This window comes from Zonotrichia albicollis, chromosome 20, assembly GCF_047830755.1.
Source record: "Zonotrichia albicollis isolate bZonAlb1 chromosome 20, bZonAlb1.hap1, whole genome shotgun sequence".
Lineage (NCBI taxonomy): Eukaryota > Metazoa > Chordata > Aves > Passeriformes > Passerellidae > Zonotrichia > Zonotrichia albicollis.
Genome location: NC_133838.1, coordinates 3348223 through 3372792, shown reverse-complemented (window position 1 = coordinate 3372792; position 24570 = coordinate 3348223). Strand labels below are relative to the sequence as shown.

General features: G+C 46.0%; 1 protein-coding gene across 1 annotated transcript in view; it reads right to left on the bottom strand.

Moving 5' to 3' along the window:
• LOC141731339 (uncharacterized) overlaps positions 1–24570 on the bottom strand; it is a 796170-nt gene that overhangs the window by 171071 nt on the left and 600529 nt on the right. The window lies entirely within an intron of this gene.

Here is a 24570-nt window from a genome sequence, read left to right as displayed (position 1 = left end):
AAAAGCAAATGGTAAAAGTTAATGCAGTATTATCTTTCTTTTATTACTATGCTATTAAGAAGTCCTTTCCAGGTACTACTGAAGAAACAATCAGAATCACAGAAAGAGGGTGGATTCATGCCAGCAGAATCAAAGGACTTGTGAAGAAACCTGAGGAATGGACTATCACATTTAAACCGACTGATACCGAACTGACTTTCCAATGGGGACTGAGTGGTAATTGTTTAGAAAAACTCAAATGATCTAAGAAATGTACAAAGAATAACACTGAATTAAGAAATAAGATAACACTTATATCACTGGTTTTGAGCACTGCCTGAATAAAACATCTCCTTTGGGGAGGAATACTTCAGATAGAAGGATCAAGACTGGTTTTGTATTCTGACCTTAGCCTGGGAATCGTACAGGGGAGAAGGGGAATTACCATTTCCATCAGTAAACTTTATTTGGTTCATTCCAATACTGGATATGCTAGCTGGGTTATAAGTGCTGGAATTGTGAGAGTAATGAGTATTGTGGTTCACAAAATTTATGCTCTTATTGCCAAAAGTGTTAAAGTAATAACTTGTTTTTGTGGATGGGAATCATTAGTGCTTGTTGAATGAAAGATACCTGAGGAACAGTAGGAGACCACAGTTAAAGGGTGTCAAAAACAATTTGCCTGGAAATTAGTTAGGAGAAAGTGACAAGGAAATAGAGGGCAAGACCAGATTGGCCTCTATATTTTGCCACCAAGAAGATCAAATACACCTGCTGTGGGTTGCAGCCTCACAGGCATGGGAGGTGGGAGTATAAGCCGTACTGGATCTCTGTTATTCCTGTTTCTGGCACTCATTTGTTGTCTTTTCCTTTTCGGGATACCAGCAAGATTGTGTCAAAAATGCTACAGAAAGTATCACATGGAAAGAAACCAAAGTTCCTCTTTTATTACACACACCCATGTCAACAGCCACTGTTATAACCCATCCAAATTAAGAACCTGTAGGCAAAAGGGAGTAAATTATTGGACTACAAGAAACTTAGGAAAAAGTGGTAATAGATTTGGAATTGAATGTCCAAAAGTAGAGAGATGGATTTGTTTTAAATTTAATCTTGAAGATACGGTTCAAGATTTAGTAAAAAAATAAATAATAAACGAAAAGGTAAAACCAGCACAGCAATCTAACTCTATATTGACTCCAAATCATCTGTTGAATCGTATTACAAGACGCCAAGCAGTTACAGAAATGGTAGCAAATAAGGCTGCCCAAGCATTAGAGTTAATATCAAGTCAGCTAAGTCAAACAAAAACTGTAGGGTATCAGAATAGGTTGGCTTTGGACTATTTATTTGGCCGAAGAAGGAGGTGTTTGTGGAAAGTTCAATATATCAGATTGTTGAAAATTGATGACCACGGAAAAATCATTCTAGAAAAAGCAAAGGAAATCAAAGAAGAAAAATATATATATACATAAAATAACCCAGGTACCAGTCCAAAAATGAGAAAACAATGTTAAAACCTAGCTGGTGAGGTAATGTATTAGAAGAAATGAAGATCTTTCATTTTATGTGTTACAACTGTTTACATATATATTTTTTCCTTTTGTAATCCCCTGTTTTATTTTGCCAGCATAGTCCAGAAGATGCAAGTAGATAAGAAATATTGCTCAAGCCAAATGATTTACAAAGAATAAGAGTGGGGATTGTGAAAAATGCCTGTATTTTACGATTGGCTTTTTGCAAATATTAAAATGAATATTATATGTGTTGTGTTAGAAAGTAATGCTGTATTAATTTTCTTAAGTACTGTGTTGCTGTGGTGTGTTCTTAAGTTTGTTAGTTTGCTCCCCCCATTTTCTGTATTAAATGGTTTCTTCCTTTCCCAGGACCCTGTCAGTTAGGTTGCTATGGAAATGAAACTGCTCCTCCCCTGGTTTCTCTTATAAAGTGAAAGTGCCTCCTCCTTGAGCTCAGTCAATCACCCCTTTTCTCCTCCCAGGTTTCGAGAATTTTCTTTTCTCTGGGAGGTATGGTTGGCTGTAGCCCCGGAGCCCCTCCTATGATTTATAACAGTTGGTTACTTTAGTATATCAGTTATGTTTCGTACCTCCAAATATGTATTTCTATTGGATAGCCGGGTTTCCCTGCCTTCTTCCCCCCTTTTCCCTTAAAACCCTCTCCTGCCCCTTGTTCGGGGCCATTTGCTGGGTGTTTCCCCTCCTTGTTGGTTCTTCTGTAATAAACCGACAGTTTACCCCCAGCAAGTGGTCGCCTCCTAATTCGTCTCTCACCGCGCTGCTCCGAGCTATCCCCCAGCTCAGCCCGAGGCCAAGATGCCGAGGGGGGCTGCTTTCTGATGCGCAGGGGCCCTGGCCTTCGCCCCTCACCAGATAGCCGGATTCCAGGGCTGTGGACGCCCCCGCTGTATTTAACTGTGTTAAATATAGTTTTAGGTTATAAAAAATGTTAAAACAGAAACGATGCTATGTAAGATGCTTTGTTTAACAGAAAGGGCTTGCAGCGAGATAGCAGCCACAGGACACCTAAATCTTTCAGAGAAAGGGAATTTATTGCCTTCTTATCAGAAGAAATTAATTTCTTCCCACCTTGGAGGCGCTGTTAGGATTAGAAGGAAGAAGTTGACAATGACCAGACAGAATCCTGTGTTTGAATGGAATTTATGCATCATGTATGAAGTGTATGAATATGCAACGGGCTACGGTTCCTAATGGTTAATCCTTTCTTAGCAGGGGTCCTTTTTCGGGCTCATCATGCCCAGAAAAGGTACCCAGACGTCTGTAATTCTTTGTTTTTATTATCTCATATTGTCTTAATTCAATTTGTTCAAATTGTTATTGCTCTAATTGTGTTACTATTTTTATAACCATCTTATTACTACTAAACTTTTAAATTTTTAAAAACAAGTGATTGGCGTTTTTCACACACACATAACTATAAATCTACAAAACTTCTCTTAACATATATTTAATATTCACTCTTTAATTGTGAGAGACAACCATCCATCTCATTATTCATCTACAGCATCATTTTCTAATGTTGTTGACTTTCTCAGCTTCTTTGTCAGTTAATCACAGTTAATACTTGTGATTTTATAACAGAATGTTCTTGTATGGGATTTTGCAAGATTCTGTCATCAGATTTCTGTTTTGTTCTTGGATTTCTTAGTGCTGGGTCAGAACTGAATGCAGCATTTTGGGAGGGAAGCTTTCAGCTTCACTGGGGCCAGGACCCATGGGGCTCTGAGGGGTTCCTGGTGTGAGAATCCCCAGTCACTTGTGTTAAAATTTTAAAAGTTCAATAGTAAAAAAATGGTTATAAAATAGTAATAAAAATTAGAGCAATAAGAATTTGGACAGAGTTAAGACAATAAAGACAATAAAAAGCAAAGAATTACTGACATTTGGATGCTTTCCTCTTGAAAGCATGGCATGCTAACAAAGCATTAACCCTTAAAAGCAACAGCCTGTTGCATATTAAAATATCTCATACATGATGCAAACATTCCTTTCAAACTAAGGATTTTTCTGTTTATTGTCAACTTCTCCCCCTTCATTTGTAAATCACGGTTTGGCTCCACGGAGTCTGAAAGGAGGTAGAAAAGCCTGGTTCTTCCTGATAAGGAGGCAATAATTCTTCTCTCTGGGTGTCTTGTTGCTGTTATTTCTGTGCAAAGAATTTCTTTATTATCTTATCCATTCTTTGAGCCAGTTAAAAGTATCTTACATGGCATGGTTTCTATTTTAATATTATGTTGTAGCCTAAAACTATATTTACCACACTACTTAAAAAATACAGTACTACTAATTAATACAATATAACATGTATATTATTCCTTCTAAAAAAGTGAACAGCCAATCATGTAATATGTATTTTTCAGGCACGGAGCTATTCTTGTTGCTATTACTTTTAATATATTTTTTTAAATTAAAATAATTTATTTTTAAATAATTAGCAGCAACCCTTCCATGCCTGTTCACAGCCAGGTCCAGGGTGAAAGGAGGTGGAAGTTGGTGCAAAGCATCTGTAACAGGATCCAGTGGACAAGTCTCATGTCACAGACTGTGAGGCAGGGCCCAGGTGGCCACTGAGACAAAGGGCTGGGGCTGAAGGGGATGGGCAGAGTTGTCCATCCCATGTTGAGGAGCTGTTTTTCCACTGGGCATGGTCTCCTTAGCATACCCTGGATCAGTGCCAGTTGCACAGTGCTGTTATCACCTCTTCAGAGTGGGCTCTGCAGCCTTCATCTCCAGCCCTCAACCCTCTCTAATGAGCTGTACAACGGCTGAAGACTTGACAAAGGGGAAGGTTGTAAGAGCCTAAATGAGAGATGTGGGACTCCAGGTGGCTCTCCAAAATGCAGTTTATTGTATACAAACTGCAGTTTATTCCATCCCAGAGGTTACAGCAGTCCAAGGTCGTGGGTGACAGAGCCTGTGCCTACAGCTGTCAGCTCCAGCTGCACACAAGACTGGACACCCTTTAATTTTGGTTACAATGTATTATATACTTTTCTTTGCTGAGCATAAAGATTTCTTTCACTAACTGGAGAGCTTAATTGGATAATCCTTAAATGATGAAATACATAACAGACTGAAAGAGCGCTATGAAGCCAAGTGTCATTATTTTATCCTGTGATATGGTGTGAGTATTGAAATTTCAGATTTTAGGGTGCAGGTAAAATTACAGGACTCTCCCAGGGAGCCTGTATTCCTTTATTTGCAGTATATGAATAATTTAATACTGCACAACCAATCTATACCTTAACTTTTACCTATAGCCTAACTACTATGTCGTATCATATGATATTATAACTACTATATCAATAATATCATATCATATCATACCATATCATATATCATATCATAATGATACCTATATCATGACTATTATAATTACCATATTCATGGTACTATTCTCCAATCACTAAAAGTTAGTACTTTACAGTTAAAGCTAGAAGTTGTTTTTCAGTTTCCTTGCAATGGAAAATTCTGAGACCTTTTTTCTACTTGCCTCATGTCTTGTTTGCCTGTGGTATCCTTCTGCTCGGTAAAAACATCTTCTTGTTTGAGGTGGGTTTATCCTTTGCTCTAAGCCATAAGAACCCCTTCTAACTAACACACCCTTTGCCTCCTTGGTTATCCAGTGAGACTGGCTCAGCAATTCTTTTCTTCTCTATCAAAACTTGCTTCCATCTCTATTCCATTCTCAGGTTCTACATTCAGAGATCTTTCTGCCAAGCACACATATCATTGTCAAACTTTCATCCTTCCCAAGAGGGAGCCTGTGGTGTTGTGAGGTTTCCAGGACGAGGTGAGAGAGAAGAATTTCACTCCATGTTCTCAGAAGGCTGATTATATTATATTATATTATATTATATTATATTATATTATATTATATTATATTACATTACATTACATTACATTACATTACATTACATTACATTACATTACATTACATTACATTATACTAAAACTATGCTAAAGAAAAAGGAAGGCTAAATCAGAAGGCTAGAAAGGAATGAATAATAAAAACCCGTGACTCCACAGAGAGTCCAACACAGCTGGCTGTGATTGGTCATTAAGAAAACACAATTCACATGGAACCAATGGAAGACTCATCTACCACATTCCAAAGCAGCAGAACACAAGGAGAAGCAGTGAGATAATTATTATTTACATTTTTCTCTGAGGCTTCTCAACTTCCCAGGAGAAGAAATCCTGGCTGTGAAAAATGCATGTATTTTATGATTGGCTTTTCTCAAATATTCAAATGAGTATTATATGTGTTGTGTTAGAAAGTAATGCTCTATTAATTACCTTTAGTAGTGTGTTAAATATAGTTTTAGGTTATAAAAATTGTTAAAATAGAAACTATGCTATGTAGGATTCTTTTTCTTAGAAAGGACTCACAGCAAGACAGCAGCCACAGGACACCCTAAATCTTTCAGAGAAAAAGAATTTATTGCCTGCTTATCAGAAGAAACTAACTTCTTCCCACCTCTAAGGCGCTGTTAGGATTCAGAGGAAGATGTCGGGGATGGCCAGACAAAATCCTGTGTTTGAATGGAATTTACGCCTCATGTATGAAGTGTATGAATATGCAACAGGTCATTGCTTTTAAGGTTAATCCTTTCTTAACGTGTGTTTTTTTGGGCTTGTGCGGCCCAGAAAAAGGTACCCGGACGTCTGTAACTCTTTGTCTCTATTGTCTCATATTGTACTAAGTCAAATTGTCCAAATTATTATTACCCAAATTGTATTACTATTTTTAAAAGCATTATATTACTATGCAACTTTTAAAATTTTAAAAACAATTGATTGGCGTTTTTCACATTGGTAAAGGGATTTTTCAGAAAACATCGCAGTGACAGTGTCCCAGCTGCAGGATCTGCTTCCCATCAGCCCTGAGCCCAGCCTGGTGCTGAACAAAGGGGCTGGACTAGGGTCATCCCCTGATGGGGGCTGTGCACACCCTCTGCTGAAATAAACAGGGCCAGGAGACTTCTTCTCCTTTTTAATGCCTTTATTAAAAGTGATCAGCTCAGGACTGGGCAGCTCGGCGCGGATGCAGTCCCATCACCTCTCCCAGGGTGATTCAGATGAGGAGAGCTGGGGAATCACGTGCTCGTGGGAGCCTTTAGGGCGTGGTGTTCCCGCCCGATGTTAATTTGGACCGAGTCTCGCTTCCTCCCAGACCTGGCCCGGGGGCTCTCGAAGACAGGGTGAGGATCAACGAAAGTTTCCAGCGTCTCTGCAGGCTCAGCACTTGGCTCCTCACATCCAGACATCACTCCAGTCTCTCAACTCTTATTTGGCTTGTTGTTTTTGGGGTTTTCTCCGTGCGTTTGGAGTAGGGGGTCCTACACAGCATGCTGGTCCTGGAGTCACTTTGCATAACCCCCCCCACCCTCTCAGGTGTCTGCGCTGTTCTGGGAAAAGTACAACTTAGCCTCGGGCAAGGCTCTGCCAATACAAAAGGAGCGATTAGCCACAACGACGCGTGATTAGAAAAACAAAACACGCAGAACTTGGTAGCGACACTGATCTGGCTGCCTTTTTGTAACTTTTTCTCACAAAAAAAATTAACAGAATTTTTGTTCATAACATCTGCCCCCTCCCCAAATTCCCTCTGGGGAGCAGGAGCTGTGGCAAGAGAGCCCTGTGAGGAGGGCCAAGGGGGTGACACCAGCATGAGGGGACACACACAGCCCCTGGGGACCCCTCCTCACCTTCTCCTGGAGCACCAGGAGGATGAATCCCAACATGGAGCCACAGGGCCCTGGCAGCATCTTGGGGGGTGGGATCTGGTGGCTGCTTTGGGAGGTCAAATCTGCCCTAAAACCCCTCCCAGACCCCCAAACCACCCCACAGCTCCTGGCCAGGACTCCCCCAAAGCACTCTGTCTGTGGTGGTGTTTGAGGGTCCACAGTGTTATGAACAAAAATTCGGTTAATATTTTTTTGTGAGAAAAAGTTACAAAAAGGCAGCCAGATCTCTGTCCCTGCCAAGGTTCTGTGTGTCTTGTTATTGTAATCACGGGTCATTGTAGCTTATCGCCCCTTTTGTATTAGTAAAAGCCCTGGGCTAAGGCGAGGTAATGGCCCTTCCCCGAGGCTAAGGTGTTCTTTTCCTTGCATATTGAAGACACCTGAGAGGGTGGGGGGGGTTATGCAAAGTGACTCCAAGACCAGCATGCTTTGTGGGACCCCGACTCCAAACCCACGGAGAAAACCCCAAAAACAACGAGCCACCCAAGAGCTGAGAGACTGGAGTGATGACTAGACGTGAGGAGCCGAGTGCTGAGCCTGCAGAGATGCGGAGTCCCTCTCACCCTGACCATGGGAGTTGTCCCGACGCCAGGACTGGGCGGGACAGAGCCAGGGAAACCAACATCTGACGGGGACACCACGCCCTAAAGGCTCCCACGAGGACCGGATCCCCCGGCTCTGCCCCTAGTGGACAGAGCTGTGCACATCCTCCTCCTCTGAGTCGCCCTGGGAGACACAACAGGGACTGCAGCCCTGCCGAGCTGCCCCATCCTGAGCTGATCACTTTTAATAAAGGTATTAAAAAGGAGAAGAAGTCTCCTGGCCCTGTTTATTTCAGCGGGGGGCACTCGTCCGGGATAGCCATGCCACAAGAAGACTCAAGACTGGCCATCTTGGAACTTCAGGACAGCTGGCTACCAGGACCAGAGGGATCGGCTCAGGATCAGCGACGCAGAGGAGCACCGGAGCACCGGACTGGTGAGAAAGCCGGTGGCGGGAGCGGGAGACGTGCGCATGTGTGTGTGAGTGAGACGAAGGCCGGTAGCCGGACCTTCGAAGTGAGAGCGGACCCCTTATTACCGCGTTTCCGGACTCCTGCAAAGGGGCCGGCCGGAAACAGGGGAAAGCGAGTGGAATTAGCATGACTGAGCCGTCTCTCAAGGGGGAATAAAGGCCCCCCCTGCTCCGGGCGTGTGGAGGGAATATTTGTATGAGTGGCACGCACCTGGTCGTGACAGAGGGAAGTCAGGCAGATTTGTAAGTCCCGAGAAGGATTCGGGTAGCATTTGTAAGTCTCAAGAAGGATTCGCGTAAGATTTGTTAGTCCCGAGAAGGATTCGGGTAGCTCACAAGCCCTGCAGGCAAAAGTAAGTCCTGACACAGGAGTCAGGCACAAACCCCAGCGAAGGAGGCTGTGGTTTGCTTTTAAGTCCTGATACAGTGAAGCCTAAAAATTGGCGGGTTAGGCAAACTAAAAATCAGGCAGTTGTTTTTCCTGACTGAGGGAGTCAGGCGTGACCCGGATTCTTAGGCCGAGGCTTCGTGTGTTCAAGTCCCGATAGATGTAAGACCTGACGTGGGGAAAAGTTGGGCAATGAAGAGATCGGGCAGGTGTTTCAGTATAAAGTCCTGAGCATCAGGCAGAAATTTGAAGTTCAGTGGAGGAGGCTGAACCTCCTCAAAGAAGGTTTTTTTTTGAAATTACCGGTCAGTAAAGGCACCTTTCAGACTTTTTACTGTTAAGACCTGTAAAAAGGGTGTAATAGTAAAAAGACCGTTAAGAGACTGAGGTATATACCTCCCAATAGTCCCTTAGGAGAACTGTTAGTAAAATGGGATTCTATAGAGGCCATGGAGGGATTAGATAAAGTGAAAATGATCCATTATTGTATGGAAGTGTGGCCGGAATTAGAGTTGCAAGGAGGATGGCCTTGGTGTGGGACAAAGGATAAGTGGATGTGCCAACAATTAAATAATTATCTGACAGCTCCAGGGGATACTGATCCTGAGCAATTATTGTATGTAGCTTGCTGGTAAAAGAGCGCTGTTGGGGATGAAGGAGTGCGAATTTGTAAGGTACAGAGGAAGAAAGAGGGGAATGAAGGAGGGGATGATAGGATAGTAAAAGATGGGATCCCCTGGATTATTTGCCTCCTTCTGCCCCTCCACCTTATAACCCTCTTCTTCAAGCACCTCAAATGGCAGGTCCAGTTCTTCCCCCGTCTGCCATCTCATTACCACCTGCTCAAACTCCTCCTTCTACCTCTTCAGCTTCCGCTATGATAAACCCAGTATCTCCTCCAATAACCAGTCCCTCACAACCCCCTTCAGCTCCTCCAGTTCCTTCTGTATCACCACAAGTGCCTACTCCACTTGCTGCATTCTCCACCCCTTCTCCGGCTCCACTTAATATTCACTCAGGCTCTTCTCCCCCTCCTATTGCTGTCCCTTTACCTCCTCCTAGTTGGGGCACAAATGCCTCCTCCCCCGATAAACACCTATCAGCAAATACACCTGCTGATGGGCAGAAAGTTCAGGGTAACCCAGATATCCCTCAAAGTAGTTTGGCATCTGAAGATGGGTTGTACTGTAGCACCAGATCCAAGACCTCCAAGGCGGAGAGACTCTTTCCCCTCAGAGAGGTTCCTATGTGAGGAGTAGCGGGAGGTGTTGGCTTTGTGAATGCTCCCCTAACTGCTTCTGAGGTGAGAGGATTCAAGAAAGAGTTGGGGCATTTAGTTGAGGACCCAGTGGGCATAGCCAACCAAGTGGATCAATTTCTAGGTCCAAATATCTACACTTGGGGGGAGATGAATTCCATCCTGAGTTTATTATTTTCCCCAGAAGAGGTCCAGATGATTAGGGTGGCTGGCATAAGAATTTGGGAGAAAGAGAACCGTCCAGGACCCCAGGTGCCATCAGGTGAACAGAAATTGCCACTAAAGGATCCCAGCTGGAACCCTAACCAGGAGGAGGGGAGGAAGGCCATGATGGAATATAGGTATTTGATAATACAGGGGATCAAAGAGTCAGTTCCCAAAGGAACTAATACCCAATTGGCATTTGAGGGTACACAGGAGAAAGATGAATCTCCTGCTGCCTGGCTTAACCGCCTAAAGCAGAGCTTCCAGTTGTACTCTAGAATAGACCCAGACACCCTAGAAGGTCAAATGCTACTAAAAGTCCAATTTGTTACCAAATCTTGGCCTGATATAAGGAGAAAATTGGAAAAGATGGAAAATTGGCAAGAGAAGGACATTAATGAGTTATTAAGAGAGGCATTGAAGGTGTATTTAAGGAGGGAGGAAGGTAAAGCAAAGGCCAAGGCTAAGATCGTGGTTGCTGTAGCTAGAGAAAGTGCAGGGTGGGCGGGTCCACCACCAGGAGGAGGCAAGCATAAGCCTCTTGTACTGTCAGGGGCAAGAGGGATGGAGAGACCTCAAGTCCCTTTGAGAGAACGACATTGCTATTACTGTGGAGAGCCAGGACACGTCAGGAGGTTTTGTAGAAAGCTCAGTCTCGATGCGGCAATAGCCAGGGAACAGGATAATTTAGAAAAGATCCTTAGAGGTGACGATTAGAGGGTCAGGGGCTTTACATTTTAGGGGACCTGATGCAACATCTAGAAGAGCCCTTGGTAAACTTTGAGATGGGACCCCTAAATGAAGAATTAGAATTTTTGGTTGATATAGGAGCAGATAAGTCCTGTCTCAACAAAGTAACCTCTGAAGTTAGACAAAAAACCAGCTACGTAGAAAGGATATCCAATAGCACCAAAACTGGCCAGTAAGACTAAACTTGTAATAAGTGGTGTGAAAGTGAAAGGTACCTTATTGTTGTCTTGTTGTGTGTGAGAGAGTGAGTCACAAAGTCAGCCTCAACTTCCTGGGAAGGTGGGAAGGGGGCAGTGGGAGTGTGTGTGTGTGTGTGTGTGTGTGTGTGACTTGCAAACCAGACTAGTGCTCCCCAGATGAGTGAGGGAGCCATAGCTGTAAGAGCTTTAGTTACACGCAGGTGAATGTGCACCAGAGGCAACCAGAGTCAGGGCCCTTCCAAGAGGCCCAGAGATACTGAGACCTGTGGGCCAACCCCAAGGTGAGGGGGGGGCTATAGGGACCCAAGATTTTCTAGCAATAAGTTTGTGCCTTAAATGTGTGAAGGAATGTGTGAAAGTGAATGAGAAATGAGAGAGTGAATATAGATGAGTTAGAATAGAGGTAATGTAGATTGTCCATTACAAGTTTTACCACATCTCCTTAGAAGGAAGTGTATTGTGTAAAAGAATGGTGTAAGGGAAAAAAAAATTAAGTGTAAAAGGTTGAAAGAAGTATTTAAGCTGTAAGTGAAAGTAAGAAACAGAAGCAAGAGATAAATAAATAAGGTCCTGAAAAATAGAACAGAAAACCAGTGAATTAAATACACAGAAAAATAGGAGAATAAATGTACTTTGGGAGTTAAGTTAGCTGAGAAATACAACTCCTTGCTAAATACAGAATATGTAGAAGTTGATGAGAGAAACATACAGGCTATGGAAAAAGAGAAATTACCAATAACATTAAACAGAGAAACTGAGTTTTGATAAAATTATTAAATAGCAGACCATTAATGCCTGTGTTGGAAAGCCCATTTCAGGTACTCTTCATTACAAATTTGACTGTGAAGACCAAAAGAGAAAGGCTGGACTCACATCACTCTCACCCCCTGGCATTGGACCAGGATTCAACATCAGGTTTTTTCCCTCTGGCATTCTGGCATTGGACCGGACTGCACCCCATTCTCCCTCTGGCATTGGACCAGGATTCAACATCAGATTTTTTTCCCTCTGGCATTGGACCAGACTCCACCCCTTTCTCCTTCTGGCATTGGGCCAGACTCCCAGTTTTTCCCTCTGGCATTGGGCCAGAGTCCATACCACTCACCTCCGGGAACTGGATAAGGATTCATCCACATCACAAATTAATTCACCTGAGTATAGTGTGATAAAAGGACCAAAGAATTTAAAGTTGACTCTCAGAAGGAAGAGTCAAAAAGACTGAACTGTATGGGAAAAATTGGTATCAGAGTTCTAATATTGCTTAAAATGTTTCAAGACTGTTTTGTGTAAACTATGTTGGTAAAAAGTTTAAGACTGTAAATAAGTAATTCTGGTTTAAGTTCCCCAATTTAATTCTAAAGACTCCAGGTTAATCCTCTACAGAACACTCCCCGGGGGGGGGGGGGGGGGGGAACTAAAATTGGTAGGGAACAGACCAAGAGAGGTTTAACCAGAGAAGTGGGTAGAAGGGACTCTAAAGAGCTTGGAAGCTTCTCCTCAGTAAAATTCCCCAAGAGGCAAGGCCGGGTGGGCAGGCTGTGCAAGATGACCCATACTGGACTCTTGGGAAGGGTAGTACTGATAGCTCTAATTGCTGGTGGTGCTCTGGGAAGCCCAGCTGAGCTGTGCAGTGAGTGCTACCAACCCCTCTATGAGGAGGAAGTGAGCTCCTTGTCGAGAGTCCACATCAGTTTTAACCCTGATTGTGTTAACCCCTCCCAATTGGTCCTTTATCACTAAAATAAGAGTGTATTGGATAGCATACAATACTGCCACTTTTAGGCAGCCACTCCTAGGAGAGTGCCCTATAGGGGAAGCCTGGTTGTGCTTGGAATGTGATGCTGCTGAAACAAGCACGACAGATTTAGTAAAAAGCAAAGAAATAGGGAAAATAGTAAGAAAAATTGTTTGTTACAAGTATTTATATGAGTGTACTGGAAAAGAGATAAACCCCTTTTGGAACACATTTCAGGGGAGCTCTAAACCCCTAGGTTTGATCTCATCTGGCAACTGCATTGCTAGAGTGAGAAAACCAATTTTCTTATTACCCAAAGAAACTGGATCAAGTTTGGGAGTTCCTATATATAATAATTTGGGAGAAAATAAAAGAACAGGCAAAGTGAAATAGAAATTGAGAAAATCCAAAATTGTAAAAGCCGAGTTTGGATCCCAATATCTGTGTTGAACAAAGTCATCCAGCTCCAGGCAATATTAAAAATAAAGAATTCAATTATTAGGAACATTTCAAACGAAATAAAAAGATTAGCATGTGTAAATAATCAAGATCAAACTCCTACACTTCATCCTAGTGGATGGGAGAATTTGGATATTTTCAGAAAAGATGTATGGGAAAAGGTGGTTTTTCTCGCTGTGTGTGTACTTGGAGGATTGCTCTTTTTACTATGCTTATTTATCTTTTTTAGTGAAATAGTATTTGCCCTGCAGACCAACCTGAAGAAACCAAGGAAAGTAACAAGGTTAAGTAACCATGCTTACGAAAGTGCACAAGAAATTTATAGTAGATTCAAAACAAAAAATTGTGAGTTGATGCGAGCTCAAAATTTCAGCTCGATCAAAGAAAAAGAGGGGGGACTGTTATGAACAAAAATTCGGTTAATTTTTTTTTGTGAGAAAAAGTTACAAAAAGGCAGCCAGATCACTGTCCCGGCCAAAGTTCCGCGTGTTTTTTTATTGTAATCACGGGTCGTTGTAGTTAATGGTTGTTTTTGTATTAGTAAAAGCCCTGGCTAGGGCGAGCTAATGGCCCTTCCAGGAGGCTAAGGTGTACTTTTCCCAGAATAGTGAAGACACCTGAGAGGGTGGGGGGGTTATGCAAAGTGATTCCAGGACCAGCATGCTTTTTGGGACCCCAACTCCAAACGCACAGAGAAAACCCCAAAAACAACGAGCCAATTAAGAGTTGAGAGACTGGAGTGATGTCTGGACGTGAGGAGCCAAGTGCTGAGCCTCAGAGACACTGGAAACCTTCGTTGATCCTCACCCTGTCTTCGAGAGCCCCTGGGCCAGGTCTGGGAGGAAGCGAGACTGAGACGAAATCAATATCTGACGGGGACACCACACCCTAAAGGCTCCCACGAGGACCGGATCCCCCAGCTCTGCCCCTAGTGGACAGAGCTGCGCACATCCTCCTCCTCTGAGTCGCCCTGGGAGACACGACGGGGACTGCAGCCCTGCCGAGCTGCCCAATCCTGAGCTGATCACTTTTAATAAAGGCATTAAAAAGGAGAAGAAGTCTCCTGGCCTTGTTTATTTCACTGTGCATTTGGAGATGAGCCCTGGAACCTCAGGGCCTGGGAGGAGATTGCACAAACCTTGCCAGGAGTCAAAGGCAGAGGAAAACCCCAAAGTGTCTCAAAGCATTAATGGGTCTCTCTCCAATATAGGCTCCTCATGGACTCCTTGGAGGAGAGAATTGCTGGCCAGGATGGCACAAAAACCTATGAGACACCCAGTGTGGAAAGGAAAATCCTAAGTACCTTCAACACCTTGAGTGTCTCAAAGCATTAATGAGCCCCACTGAGTGTCAGTACAAAGCTCTCCAGGGACTAATTAATGCAGATAATTGGGGCCATGATTGCACAAACCTCTCACAGAGTCTGTATCCAAAAGGAAACACCAAGTGCCTTAAAACAACTGAAGTACCCTGAAGCATTAATGAGCCCCACTGAGTGTTGTTACTGACAAAGCCTCTCCAGGGACTAATTAAAGCAGAGAATTGGAGGCCATGATTGCACAAAGCTCTGAGAGACTGCACAGCAAAAGCAAAACCCCAAGTCCTTTGAAAAATCTGCAGTCCCTGGGAGTATTAAGAAGCCCCCAGGGCCATTGCTGAGCAAGGGTCCTCAGGGACTCCTTCCAGCAGATCCTTGAGGCCACTGGCATGTGGGCTAGGGGAGGATTCTGAGGGCAGGACAAGGGGCTGACAGTGCCCAGCCTGGCTGGGGCTGTGCCAGGAGGCCCCAGGGCCCCAGAACAAGGTGTCTCCTCCCAGCCCTTGGTGGCACAGACCCTGCTATGCCCCAGCGCACCAAGACTTGGCTTCTCTTTGTCCCCACCTGTCATCACTGCCTCCAGTTCTCTGCTCTGCCTGGGGCCTGGGGACACTTTCTCAGTTGTGTCTCAGTGGGACCCATTACAAGTCCAAGAAACTTTGGAGTTGGATTCTGACTTGGAGCTCTGGAGAGGTTTCTTCAGCTCTGTCTCAGGGACTGATGTTCAGGGCCTGAGCACAAAGCCCAGAGGCTCATAAAGTCCCTGTGCTGTGTCTGTGCTGCTGAGCTGGGCCGAGCTCCTGGCCCAGAGGCAGCAGCTCCTGGCAAGGGCAGCGCTGCAGAGAGACAGCTCTGGCCAGGAGCAGCTCCTGTGCACAGCCCAGCAGGGCTGGGGCACTGCCTGCAGCCACCCCGGGCACAGAACAGAGGCACGGAGAGCTTCAAACAGGCAGGGCTTGGAAGGTGCTGAGAAGTGCCTGGGGCACAATCACTGCCAGCCCTTGGCACAGGAACTTCTGGCTGCAGGACAATGCAGCTGCAGCTCCTGGAGCCATCTCCTAAAGCTGCAACATCCCAATGCCTGCAGATTCTGTGAGTACAACTCTGGGTATTTCTGGTGCAGGGGAGCTGAAATGCTCATGAAGCTCTGACATGCTGAGGGCTTCTGATCAGTCACAGAATATTTCCAAGACAAGGATTTTGATCAAAATGAGGCAATTTCCTAAGACTTTGTCTTCAGATTCTTACTACTGGAGAGTGGCAGGGAGGGGGAATAAATATTAAAGGACGATTATGAATTATTAGTTATGAATTTGGACAAGTGGTGCCTGAGACAACCAAACTTTTCCTTTTAGTGACCAGCAGGTTCACAGGAGATCCCTAATGTGCCTTCAGCCACTCTGCCCATGGACAGCAGCAGCAGCACCTTTGCTGGAGCCATCAGGCTCAGTCTGAGCTGTCCTTTCCCCAAGCTGCAAAGAGAACCTGCCCCCAGGTAGTACCCTGCAAACAGGCAGGTTCTGTCAGGCCAAGGAGAGTGCACAGAGATTTGGAGTCTGTGAGTGCTGGCACAGGAAGATCAGGCACAGGGAACACCTGCAAGAGGAAAACCTCCAGGAAGCAGAGAGAAGGTCAGGGAAGGAGAGAAAACCAACCCAGCAATGCTGGGGCAGGGAGAGTTTAGAGATGCCCACAGGATCCCCTCCAGTGCAGCCCCTCCCTCTGAACAAGCCCTCTCCCTGCTGTGCCCCAGCCCAGCCTCTGCCCTCAGGGCCGAGGCTCCAAGGCGTGCAGCCCCTCCTGTGCAGGCAGAGCTGCAGCAGAGCCGTGGGGCAGCTCTGCAGCCCCAGGCCCAGTTCCCTCTGCAGAGCACAGGGCTGGGAGCAGCTGCCCAGACCTGGGGGCTCTGGAGGGGGCACAGCTGGCTCAGGGTGATGCTGTCCCCAGTGCCCAGCTCTGGGCAATGCTGGCAGGGCAGCCAGGGAAGGAGCTGCATCTCCCTTCATCCAATGCCATCACAAGGACACTTGCAGGTCCCTCTGAGATTTCAGTCCAGGCTGGGAGCTTCACCCCAGCATGCAAAGCTGTCCTAGAGCACCTCTGAGTGATAAGATCCATGGAGAAAAGGCAGAGGTGTTGTGACACTGAAAATGCTGCTGGGTTGGTGGAATGAGCAACGTGAGTCCTTGGCTACAAAGGTGGAGCTGGGCTGTGGTGGATCCATCTGCTCTCAGCAGTACCTGGAGGTTTTTAAGAGAAACGTGGGAGTCTGAACATCCTCCACCTGAGAAAAGTGAAAGCCCAGAGGAGCTGCAAACAGAATGAAGTGACAGATCATCTGCCCCCAGTCTCCACTCATTGCCTTGCCTCAGGGAAATCACTCTGTTCTACCAGAGGGCAGCAGAAACGCTGAGGGTTTCTGATATCCAAGAATACCAGGAAGTACATGGAAGGAGCTTAAAAAGAAAACATCAGAACTCTGAAACACAAGAGCATGTCCGTGTGTGTTACAAAGGAGAGTGTATGGGAAATGGCTTTGATTTTGGTTACAGGGATCTCCTCTAACCCTTCACTGTCCTTTTCTCCATGAACAGGTCCCCACGTGCAGCCCCAGCAAATGTCCAACAGCAGCTCCATCAGCCACTTCCTCCTGCTGGCACTGGCAGACACGTGGCAGCTGCAGGTCCTGCACTTTTGCCTCTTGCTGGGCATCTCCCTGGCTGCCCTCCTGGGCAACGGCCTCATCATCAGCGCCGTAGCCTGCGGCCACCACCTGCACACGCCCATGTTCTTCTTCCTGCTCACCCTGGCCCTCAGCGACCTGGGCTCCATCTGAACCCCTGTTCCCAAAGCCATGCACAATTCCCTCTGGGACACCAGGAACATCTCCTACACAGGATGTGCTGCACAGGTCTTTTTCTTTATGTTCTTTATCACAGCAGAGCTTTCATTCCTGATCCTCATGTGCTCCGACAGCTACGTGTCCATCTGCAAAGCCCTGCACCACAGGACCCTCCTGGGCAGCAGAGCTTGTGCCCACATGGCAGCAGCTGTCTGGGCCAGTGCCTTTCTCTATTCACTGCTGCACACAGCCAATACATTTTCCCTGCCCCTGTGCCATGGCAATAACCTGGGCCAGTTCTTCTGGGAAATCCCACAGATCCTCAAGCTCTCCTGCTCCAATTCCTACCTCAGGGAACTTGGGCTTCTCATAGTTTGTGCTTTTCTGTTATTTGGTTGTTTTGTGTTCATTGTTTTCTCCTATGTGCACATCTTCAGGGCTGTGCTGAGGATCCCCTCTGAGCAGGGACAGCACAAAGCCTTTTCCACTTGCCTCCCTCATCTGGCCGTGGTCTCCCTGTTTATCAGCACCGCAGTATTTGCCTACGTGAAGCCCCCCTCCATGTCCTCCCCATCCCTGGATCTGGCACTGTCAGTTCTGTAGTCGGTGGTGCCTCCAGACCTGAACCGTCTCATCTACAGCCTGAGGAACCAGGAGCTCAAGGATGCCTGAGAACAAAGATGACTGGGTACTTTTCAGAACCAAAAAAGCGTTTGTTTTCTGCTGCTTAGTTTTCAGAATTGAACTCATGACTGGCCCAGTCTCTTCCTTCTCAGGTCTTTGGTGATGCCTATGGGTTGTTCTTGCCATAATGTGCTCAATTAAATGTTTCTATTAACCCCTCACCTAATTCCCTGTCTGCCTCTTGAATTGGATCCAGAAGCTCTGTATTCCAGGATCTGTACTATTGCTTTGTTTGAACAAAATAAACGACCTTGCAGAGCCCTGTTTTTCTGGGATCCCAACTCTGGGACCTGCATGAAGTTATAGGGGGGAAAGGGAAGGGTCCCAGCACAGCAGCACTGGCAGGGAGCAGCAGCACTTGGTCCTTTCAGAGCTGCTCTTCCCAAGTCCACACTCTCTTTCCCAGCCCTTCCGTGGGTGCCAGGCTGGAGTGCTCTGGCAGCTTGGTCACTGTCCTGCTGCGTGTCCATGCTGTGACCACAGGCAGGGACAGGCCATGGGCACTGCTGGGACACAGCTGGGCTCCAGCACAGCAGCTCCATCAGCAAAGGGCATCTCCTGAGGGCAGGGAGGCTTTGCCCTCTCTCCATTTCCTGCTGTCAGCAATGTGCCCCAGGAATGCCCTGGCACAGCAAAGCCCAGTGCCTGGGGCAGGGGGGAGTGTGCAGGGGGGCTCACAGCAGTGTCCTGGCACAGCCAGAGCTCCCGGGATAGCCCTCAGGGAGCAGCAGAGCAGGGCCTGGGCTGTGTCTTTGTTCTGGGGACAGCCAGGGCAATTGTCCCACACCAGCCTCTGCAACCACCATTGCCAGCACTGGCCTCTGCCCTCACCTGCAGGAGGTTGTTTGTCCCTGCACGGAGGGACACCAACTGACCAGGCCAGCAGTCTGTGTACTGAGCTGTGTACTCAGCTCTGTACTGAGGAGACTTCAGGAGTGCATCATGTGTGTGTGTGGGGAGATGAACCCCAGTGAGCACAAACACCATCAGCAGCACCCGGGAGTGGCACAATTCCAGTGGCACAAACAGTGCCTTGAGGCCACTTCACTCAAGAGGAATGTCCTCTGGGAAACCACCTGAATTCTTTGCCTGGCTGTGCTGAGGACTGCATGGAGAGAAACATCCGGGGCAGGGAGGCTCCAGGGAAAATGCTCAGGACCACCATGGACTGCACAGAGAGACATTGGAGTGGTGGCTCTGTGGGGAGAAATCACAGCTGCCTCCCTTCTGAACCACTCTGAGGACCTAGACAGGGCTGTGCTGTGTCCTGGGCACTGAGCTGGCACTGAAGGATGTGGAAAAGGCCTTTGGTGTCAGGGATGTTGAGAAGGCTGGGCAGTGTCACTGTGAGACTTCTCTCAAAGCCCTTGGAAAGGCCAGAGCCATCCCAGAAGGTCCTGGGCACCTGGGAAGGGCAGACTGGAAGCAGTCTGCCGACATGTGGCAACAGCTCTCTGGCCACAGAGAGCAAGGCACAACTTTCCCAGGCATTGTCCTGGGGAAGGCAGTGAGAAGATCATAGAAAAGAATGATAAACAATTCTTATCTTCGCTTGCTGCACCTGCTGTTGTGAACATGTGGAATGTGTTATGGAGATTTGTTTACCAAAGGGTAATTTATTAATTAGCCACTGGTGATGGTGTTTGGATTCAAGGACCAAGTGAGTCCACCTGTCTGGTGACTTTCTGTAAGAGCGATGGGTTTCTTAATAAGTAGAGTATAGTAAAGTGATTGATCAGCCTTCTGAGAATCATGGAGTCAATGCTAATTATTACCCCTTTGGGGACTGCTGGTTACAAGTGGTGAACCCTGATGTGACCCAGGGGGAGCTCGTGGTTGTGAAAAGGTGCCTGCAGAAATGAGCATCCACATTTCTACGGGGGGGGAACATCAATACAAACTTGACCTGGAGCAACCCAGACAGGGGGCCCTCCAGGAGCCCAAAGTTGAGGGATCAGAGAGAGGAAACTCAGGGCTGGGTGTTTTTGCTTCATCTTGGTCATTTGTGTATTTTGGGTCCCTGAATCTTGGTGTTTTGGAGGTTTATATGGGTGGCAGATTCCTGGTGACTTCCAGGACTTGGGCAGTAGGAACTCCCTAACCCAATGTGCTCATACATTGTATTTTTCCCCAAACCAGGATTTCTCTTTCCCAAACCTTGGCTGGATGGAGAAGGAGGCTGTTAGGAAGATGTCTGGGGACACATAGGCAGGTGAGGAGGAAGTCAGTGCCCCTTTCCCCTTCTCTTCTGCTCCCTCTCCCAGCCGAACACGGCCCCTGGCTGCAGGACAGCCCTGCTGCTGATGCCATCCTGCTGGGGATGCACAGGGGGGATCTCCTTCCCTCTGGCATGGAGGCAAATCCCATCTCTTTGTCCTTCCTCTCCCAGACAAGCAGCTGAGGATGGAGACCAGGGAGGACAAATCCCCATGGCAGCAGAACCTCATGGAAGAGGCCGTTTTGAGCAACTCCACAGCACAGGAATTGAACAGGAAGGAAAATCCCTGGAGACCCTGCAGGAGGAGGGGCTGCAAACCCAGCCTGGGGTGCTCTGAGGAGGGAAGAGCCACCCTGTGCCAGGAAGGTGGACAGAGCTTCAGCCAGAGCTCAGAGCTGGTGATCTGTGGAGCAGCTTCATGATGGAGAGAAGCCCTGCAAGTGCTTGGAGTGTGGGAAGAGCTTCGGGCAGAGCAGCACCCTGATCTGCCACCAGATGATCCACACTGGTGGATCCCTATGAGTGTGGGGAATGTGGGAAGGACTTCAGCTGCAGCTCTGCCCTCACCATCCACCAACGCGTTCGCACTGGGGAGAGGCCCTACAAGTGTCCCGAGTGCCAGTGGAGGTTTCAGACCAGCTCCCATCTCCTCCCTCATCAGTGGATTCACAGGGAGGAGAGACCCTTCCACTGCCCCAGCTGCAGGAAGGGATTCAAGCACAACTCCACCCTCGTCAGGCACTGGTGCTTCCACACTGGGGAGAGGCCCTGTGAGTGTCCCCAGTGTGGGAAAAGCTTCTCAGACAGCTCTGACTTCAGTAAACACCAACAGCGTCACTGGTAAGGGAAGCCCTCCGAGTGCCCCAACTGCAGGAAGGGCTTCGTGCGCTGCTCCAACTCCATCCCCCATTGGAGGGTCCACGTTGGTCAGAGCCCTTCAGACCCACATTCCCAGTGACCTGAATTGGGAAGACACTTGGCTAGTTATCCCTTTGTTAAGGCCCTAATTTTCTTTTGATTGATCTTGATCCCTTACAACAGTCAAAATTGGGGGAAAAATCAACAAATTCATTGAAGGCATCTAAAGCCTCACTTTTTACAAGTGTTTCAGGGGAATCTGGGATTCAGGGAGATACTTGGGGGGTTTTGGGAGTATTTGATGTGGTTATCTCCCTTTCTTGGTGTCGACGGAAGGAGACCAGGACATCAGGTTGATCATCACAGGCCCAATTTTATTGATCAGCACAGCGGGTTAAATACAGTTCGTAATTAACTTCATGCATATTGCAAAAGTTGAGCTCAGGATTGGTTAGTTACATATCAGCAGTTACACCTACTTTTACATTCCTATGGTCCTACTTTTGATACTTTCTACATATTCTTAGGAGATATTCAGGACTAATCTCTACTCCCTTTCTTCATGTTGCAGCAAGGCCACTGATTGCAAGCTGCTGACATCTCCTTTCAGCTTGCTGACTGCTGATTTCTCAGCTTGACCAGTGGCAATATGTCAGCATGGCCTTTCTCAGCTAACCAACTATTAATAAAGCTCTCCACATTAAAGCTCTCCACATTTCCCCCGTTTTCTTCTTGTGCAAGGAAATTAGCTTGCCAGGTTTTTGCTATTGTACGGCTGACCATGTTTTGAATGCAATTAAAAACACAAGGCAAAATCAGCAAAAACAGTAAAATTACACCCAGCAGTCCTATAGCATAGATCACAAGGTTTCTTAGCCACGGTCCAAGTCCTAAGCTTTTAAGCCATTCGTCGATTCCTAAACCTTCTTCTTCCTTCAGATTGTGAAGTCCCTGTTGTAGTTCTTTTTTATCTTACTGTGAATGGACACCGAATGGTCAGACAGATTCATGCAACACATTCCCTCAAATTCTTCACATCCATGTCCTTGTGCTAAAAACAAAAAATCTATGGCAGCTCTATTTTGCAAAACAGCATGGTTAACACTCTGCACATCTGTGGTTAGCATGTCTAGGATTTGTGATGTGTTGTTCAGTTCACTTTTTGCCCAGCACCCTAATTGTTTTGCTAAATTCATAGCCTTATTGGCAGATCCTCCCGGCAAGATAGTTGAAACAACCACTTGTTTGAATGTGCCCCAAAATTGTGGATCTCCTATCGAGCTGCAGTCTAAGTCATGTACGTCTCTTTCTGTTTGAATTTTGACTCAGCTGCATTAGCAAGGACACATTAGGATGAAACAATGACAGTTTACCCAAATAACAGGGTCCACCCTGTGGTCTAGCTGGTATGCCATTCCACGCCCTGTCTCCGCAAATTAAAAATATTCCCGTGGGTAATTTCATTGGTGCAGTGATTTTTGTGCTGTTACATTTACTGTAATGCTGCGGAGAGATTTCACTCACATTCAGGAATGAATCTAGGGTGGCCCATGTTTCTTGTGGTCGGTTTGAAGACTTAAAGCTAAACCATCCACCAGCTGTAGTGTTAGACAAACTGGCGTTTGTACTGCCAAAAAGGTCCAATTCCTCAGGAGGAGAGTGCAAAGCACAGAATACGCTGCATTTCTTTCCCGTAGAGCTTTCCTTAATTGTACCAACAACTCATACAATCGTTTATTATTCACTTCCTTAATTGCTGCTTCCTCTATTTGTTTGGCTACTCCTGCAACATACATAGAGTCTGTAACCACATTTAAAGGTCCCTGTAAGTTGGATACTGCCCATACTACTGCCAACAATTCCAAAGTTTGTAAACTATCCGCAGGGTCTGCTGTGATGATTTGATGTTTCCATTATCCTTTTTCTTGCCAAGTGACAGCAGCACGCCTTGACTTCTTTCCTGCATCGGTAAAGGCTGTAACAGCTCCTTCTATAGGGCATTCTTCTCTCAAGGGTCGAGTAATCCAGTTCCATTCTGTCATCCATTGCAAAACTCTAGGCACTAATTTGCTGGTATCCACTTTTGCAGATGATGTCAATAATGCTTCCTGTAAATCCTTTGAGTTAATCAGGTACCAGTCCAAGGTTTCTTTTTCCATAGGCAGTCTAATGGTAGCAGGTTCTCTACCATCCACTTCAAGAATTCTGAGACGCCCCTTTTTGATTAATGCAGCCAATTGTTCAATTTTTGAACATATTGTTTTCTTATGCTGTAATGGTGGAGATGATTTGCGGAGAAAGGAAGAAACCTCACAACTTGTAAAAGTTGTAAAGCCCGGTATGCCTTTATTACGACGCGCGTCGGACGCAAGCCTCCCAAAAGGCGTGCGCACCCCTGGAGACTCCGAGTCCCCTTTTTATCCCCCCTTCCAAATGCATATGCATACAGTTTCAAATTAAGTTCATACATATTCATTCCACGCGACATTTAGCACTAATTCTTCTTTATCGAAGGAATTCCTAGGTCGGGGGCAGATTGACCTCGCGGTTTTCTGTTTTTCTTTCTCTGTCTCCTTGCTGTCTCTGGAATGCGGCCTCTCCTTCAGCTTTAGCTCCACAGACCCTTCACCTCTCCTAGACACTTTACCTAGTTCAGGATGGATTACTCTGTCTCATTCCCCCCTTTCCTAGGAAATAAGTAAATTCTTTTACTTAAGGAAAATTTCCATGACAATAAGTGTCTTTTAGCGCTTTACCATGTGCATTTGACAAAGAGGTGAGTACAGCTATTTGTTGTAGCATCTTACAGTTCCAAATTAACAATATAATAGACAATCCTAAGCTTATCCCAACTAATATTAATAAAACTACAATGGGGTGACACAACTTATTAAGGACTCCATTCGCAGTTGGTGACCATCCAAAGATCACATCCCACCAGTGATGAGTCATATCTTGTCTTATTCTCTGTAGAACCCTGGTTATCTCCTTTGTATCATGTTGGACAGTAATTAATGTTTTCTTTCCACTCTCCTGAATTTCTTTCAAGATTTCCAATAGGTCTTGGTGTTTAATTAATTGTTTTACCAATGTAAGGTTCATCCCAATAGGGGTAGGTAGTAGTCTGTGATACATCGTGTAATTAGCCTGAATCAGCTGGTGGGATGTCACTGGGGCCAAGTACGAAAAATCACACCCGGTAATCTCAACAAAACTACAAATACAAAAGTTAGAATGATTTCTACTAGACAGAACAACATTATTGCTATCAACTTTTACTGCAGCACAGGCAGTCCTCAGACACACACATCCATTCCCAGTATATACAAGCACAGTTTTCTGGTCGGTGACTGGATGAACTTCAAAGTGACAAAT